This window comes from Suillus subalutaceus (genome assembly GCF_016647625.1).
Source record: "Suillus subalutaceus strain FC151 chromosome Unknown DFJ58scaffold_215, whole genome shotgun sequence".
NCBI lineage: Eukaryota > Fungi > Basidiomycota > Agaricomycetes > Boletales > Suillaceae > Suillus > Suillus subalutaceus.
Genome location: NW_024540464.1, coordinates 69466 through 75465, shown reverse-complemented (window position 1 = coordinate 75465; position 6000 = coordinate 69466).

Below are 6000 nucleotides of genomic sequence, written 5' to 3'. Positions count from 1 at the left end.
GAAGATAAGGAAGCCGACAAGAAGGTATCAATAGGATGCTAGACTCCAGCCAGCATACCCCTGCGGAGTTTATAGCAGTATCCACCGATGTCTGCAAGGTGCTCAAGGAAATGACTACCACCAGCGCGTCACTGTCGGGTCGGTATCAGTGAATGAGCTGAGCGGCCAACCCGAAAGCATGATTTCCTGAGGAAGTATACGGTTGTTTGCAAAGGAGCGACGATGTCGCATATCGCTGAACATTTTGAGTCACTGCGATGTATCAGAGCAGTTATGAGTCATGGCCGGTTCTTTCCTGTGTTTCTTGATCAGGGCCGAGTGCATTGTAATGCCGTGATCTGTTTTGGCGATCACTAGGTGGCATTCCATTGAGATCCGACCATAAACTGGTCATGGAATCAGTCAATACTTCTACCGAGACGCTTGGCGTTATAGAGAATCTTCCGCTAGACTTTGGCGCGGGAGAAATGCTGTTCCAGGTCAAAGTTGTTCTGACTGCTACTTCGAGATTTGCTAGGTCGCCCGTTCTTCATGCTTACCAGCTGTCGCACTGAGGATTTGCCCAACTGGAGAACAAGATATCACTGCTGACCGACCCGAACTCAGGGAAGGTAATCCGCATTCCTACCAACCACTGGGTAAAGAAATGTCCCAAATGCGAAAAAGGGTCGCACCCGCCTTCTAGCGATCGCAAGAAGGGTTTTTGATGATTGATGATCCGCTTATACCACGAGGAGACAAATGGACTCATACACACCCGCCCCTCTCTCTTATTTCACGTCCTAATACTTACAATTACTCCCTGGCTCTAACTATCGTCTCGTGCCATCCACGCATCACCCGCTCTTACAGAGCAAACATGACTCATTTTCCGCTGTGCTATTCACAGCACAATATACCCATCTCATCTCTACCCGCTCAGTTATTGACCGCTCGTCCATCAATGCATTTAACAGTGTATATTCCTTCGACAAGACCCGACGCGCGCTGGTTTACAAGCCAGTCGCGAAGAAAAGTCTGCACGGTACAAACTTCTATGCCCCCTGAATATAGAATAATGCAACAGTTACCCCGACGATCCTTTGGCCGGCATGCCTACACTGCCAACTGACCCGCCTGATTTCGTTCCAGGCGTCTGCTTCACTCAAGAAAGAGCGGACAAATTGGACTTAGACCCCGCTAATTGGTTATGGCCCTGACGAGTTGAAGCTCATACGCTGGCTTGTTTGGGTTCATGAATTAGCATTCGCATGGGACGCGACTGAGCGCGGCCATCTCAATGAAACATATTTCCCACCATAACAAAATCCCTACCATCCCTCACATTCCTTGGTCTCAACGTAATATCCCTATCCCGCCCACAAACCCTTGGAGAAGTTATCCGCATCATCAAAGAAAAGATCCAATCGGGTGTATACAAACTGTCTACCGCTGCATACCGATCACGCTGGTTTTGCGTAGTCAAGAAAGACTGGAAAATCCTTGCGCCTAGTTCATGATCTTCAAACCGCTGAACGTGGTAACTATCCGAGACTCATCCCTCCCTCCTTTTGTCAAACAGTTTAGGCTGAATCCTTTGGCCGGGTATGCGGTATATGGTATGATGGACTTATATTCAGGTTACGACCAGCGCGCGCTACATGAGGAATCACAGCGACCTCACTTCCTTTGGAACGCCATTGGGTCCGCATCGGTTGACAACACTTCCGCAAGGCCACGCTAATGCGGTACAAGTATACCAAGGTGATACCGCTTTCATTCTACAGGACGAAATCCCAGAGTTCACGTCGCCATTTATTGATGATGTGCCCGTCAAGTTGGTTAAAACGCGGTATCAAAGAGCTGACGGCTCATACGAAACCATAGCAGCTAAACCCGGGCATACGTCGCTTCATATGGGAGCATTGCGAGGTCATCAACCGCATACTCCAGCGACTCGAGAATGTTGGTGTAACCGTATCCACTACTAAGTTTGTTCTAGCCGCTCCTACCGCTGTCATTGTCGGACACAAGCGTACCTTTGAAGGACGCGTGCCGGAAGATTCCAAAGTGCAAAAGATCCGCAATTGGCCTGAATGTCGTACCATAACGCAAGTGCGGGGCTTTCTAGGTACTTGCGGAGTCTTGTGCATCTTCATTTGGAACTTCTCCAAGATCGCGTGACCCCTTACCAATCTTACCCGCTGTAGAGACTCGCGTTTCTGTGGGCTCATATGGGCTCATTTTATGAATTCCGACAACTGGCCTTCATGGCACAACTCGCACCATCATCCACTATGACTTCCCTATAGAGCGCACCACTTTCCCGCGAAATGCGCCATAGGCGCGCTACTTTCCCACACAACGCGCAGCATTCCCGCGCGCACTTAGCACGTTTCTCTCGCACTTGTTGCCCTACTCCATACGCAACTTCTGCTATGTCTCCAGTCATTGCGCATACAATGCACAGCTCTCCTGCAAAACGCGCCATAGGTGCAACACTTTCTCACACTTTCGCGTTTCGCGTTCCCGCGCGCGCTTAGCGCGTTTCTCGTGCTTAAGCGCACTCCATCGCGCATCATCCAGGAGCATCCATCCATCGTCCAACCAGTTCCTAGGTGTGTCCCTTTTCATTATCAGACCATATTTAGCCTATTACACTTTGTATTTCGTTATGCACCCTTACTTTACATCATTTTACCTCACTTACATACTAAGAGCGCTCCCTATTCGGCTCCAAGCCCTGGGAGAGCGCTTAGGTAGAACTTACATACTTTCATGTTGGTTTTACACCAGAGCTTACTACCACATCTTTCTACCACCATGTACTTGGCAGTTAGTTCCATGCAATGCATGCGTCCGTCGTCATCTTAAGGCCCTAGCATCAGTCTAAAGCTAGTGGCAGTATCAGTATCCATCTATATCCGTGCTTTTCACCATATTATCATCTCTCTACACTTGTGCGCTGCTCGCACTACCATTCCAGTTCTCTGCGCATTTCCACCTTTCGCACTTTTGCCTTCCCGCGCTTCGCGCATTTTTCGCGTTTCACTTTCCCACGCGCGCCTTGAGCGCGTTTCTCGCGCTTACATCGCCCTTTTGTCGCCTTTGATCAGGGTTGATCAGCATCATTTCGTGGATCCTTGCTTTCTTTGCTTCCCTTAAGGGTCGAACATATCGCACGGCATATCAAGACCCAACATAGAGAGTGTTTGCTTGTCATCTGACTTGCAGTCACCTTTGTTGTGTTACCCACACCGCAAAGACATACCCTTCGAATGGGGCGAAGACCAACAGGTAGCTATGCAGACCCTGAAGGACTCAATATTAGAGTCTCCCGCACTCCTCCCGCTCAATTATGAGTGCGGTCGCGAAGTTATCCTTGCTGTTGACACCTCTTGCATCGCTGTAGGTTTCATCCTCCTTCAAGTTGGAGAAGACGGCAAGCGCTATCCAAACTGCTTCGGATCCATATCCCTTACGGAAGTTGAAAGTCGCTATTCTCAAGTGAAACTAGAGCTCTACGGCCTATTTCATGCACTTCACACGGTTCACTTCTTTATCTTCGGTGTCGCCAACCTTATGGTTGAAGTCGATGCGAAGTATATCAAAGGAATGATCAATAACCCCGACCTTCAACCTAATGCGACCATCAATCAGTGGATCGCAGGTATATTGTTATTTTCTTTCGCGCTTGTTCATGTACCCGCCACCAAGCACACTGGAGCAGATGGACTCTCAAGGAGACCACCCGCTGAGGAAGATCCCGACGAGGATGATGACCACGAGGATTGGCTTTACTGCTCACATTCCTTCGGCATCGAGATTCTGAATGATCGAAGTTGCACTATTGCAGGTGCAGGAGCTGATATCATGCGATACCCATATGCTGCACCCGTACCTTACCCGCTGACCCGTTTACCCGCCCTCATTGCATACCTAGACACCATAGAACCCGATTCCGCAAGCCCGACCATACCCTGCTCGGAGAACGCGCAAGCCCTTGATGCCAAATTAATCGAGATCCAAAGCTTTTTAGAAACCCGCAAGCGACCCGCAGACCTATCGGATGATGACTATGAATCATTTGTCTCATCCGCTGTGCAGTACTTTATCCTCAACGAGAAATTGTGGAGGCGCAACTCTCAAGGAAAACACCAGCTAGTAGTTCCTGAATCGCAACATTTTCGCATCTTGAAGGAAGCACATGACGACCTTGGACATAAGGGAGTATATTCAATTCGCGCCCAACTTCTCCTACACTTCTGGTGGCCTATGATTATTGACGACATCAAATGGTACAATAGGACATGTCACGAGTGCCAAGTCAGGCAAAGTCGCAAGTTGCACATTCCTCCGACTGTCCCGATCCCGGGCGGTATTTTCAGGAGAGCGCATATTGATTGTATGATGATGCCTAAAGCAGGCGGATTCGACCGACTAGTCCATGCACGTTGCGCGCTGTAGAGACTCGCGTTTCTGTGAGCTCATATGGGCTCATTTTATGAATTCTGACAACTGGCCTTCATGGCACAACTCGCACCATCATGCGCACCACTTCCCGCAAAACGCGCCATAGGCGCACTACTTTCCCGCACAACGCGCAGCATTCCTGTGTGCGCGCCTTGCGTGCTTTCTCGCGCTTAAGTGCCCTGCGTCGCGCATCATCCAGGAGCATCCATCCATCGTCCAACCAGTCCCTTGGTATGTCCCTTTTCGTTATCTGACCATATTTGGCATATTACACTTCCCATTTCGTCATGGACCCTTACTTTACATCACTTTACATCACTTACATACTTAGAGTGCTCCCTATTCAGCTCCGAGCCCTGGGAGAGTGCTTAGGTAGAACTTACATACTCTCATGTTCGTTTTACACCCAACTTTTCCACCTTAGCTTCCTACCACCACCTTCCTACCACTCAGTATCTATCACCAGTTAGTTCCATGCAATGCATGTATCCATCATCATCTTGAGGCCCTAGCATCAGTCTATAGCTAGTGGCACTATCAGTATCCGTCTAGATCCGCGCTTTTCCCTCGTATCAGTCTCAGTATCCGTCTTCTACACTTGTGCACTGCTTGCACTACCTTCGCGCACTTCGCGCACTTTCGCACTTGCTTTCCCGCGCGCCTGCGCATTTCTCGCGCTTTCACCGCCATTCACCAGGGTTGTTCAGCATCATTCCGTGGATTCCTTGCTTTCCTTGCTTCCCCTTTAGGGTCGAATGTTCTTGCATTCTGTGAGTATAGCAGCTAGGCAGAGCTGAGACTCACTTATACTGGCTGAGCACTTTTCTTATATGTGCCTGCCAGGTTGTGATACCCACAACTGGAGCCCACCTGCGAGGGGGCCATCTGACACAGCAACCAGTTCATTCCTAGACCTTTATACGACACGCGCATTTACGCACTCCATCTGCGCTCCTCCATCCACACTTTTCGAATCCGCACTTTTCCATGCCTAACACGACCATCTTCAGCGCCATGTACGACCCCTAGATTTATCCGGCATGCCCCTTCGAATAGCCGACTCAGCGCCGCGCTTTGCAGGTGATGGTACTCAGCTTGTCAACTTCCTGGAGTCAGTAGAATGACTCGCGCAACCGCTTGGATTTAACGGACAAGGAGATCATAAGTATGCACTGAAGTATACAGCGCCTAAACACAGGCAGCTTCTCTCATACCGCAATTTGACAACTATGTGGAATTTGCTGATCACGTCTTGGATTTTTGGCCAGAATGTGGTGTTTGCCATTATACGCGCCCTATCTTCAAAAAACCGGCTGCCATTGAAGCGCCCCTTGCAAGCGCACCTCCGCATCCAGAACGTGCTCAAGAGCAACCAGAAGCAGCAATCATCGCACCAATACCTGAAACATACAACACCATCCCTGCCCCAGTAGTCCAAGAAACGCACCATCCAGATGTAGAAGATACCGCGCCTTTGCCCCTCGCTCCGATGTCTCAATCTGACCTTGTATGCTCATCGCACTTTAGTGCGCCTAATCAGGTGCCTCC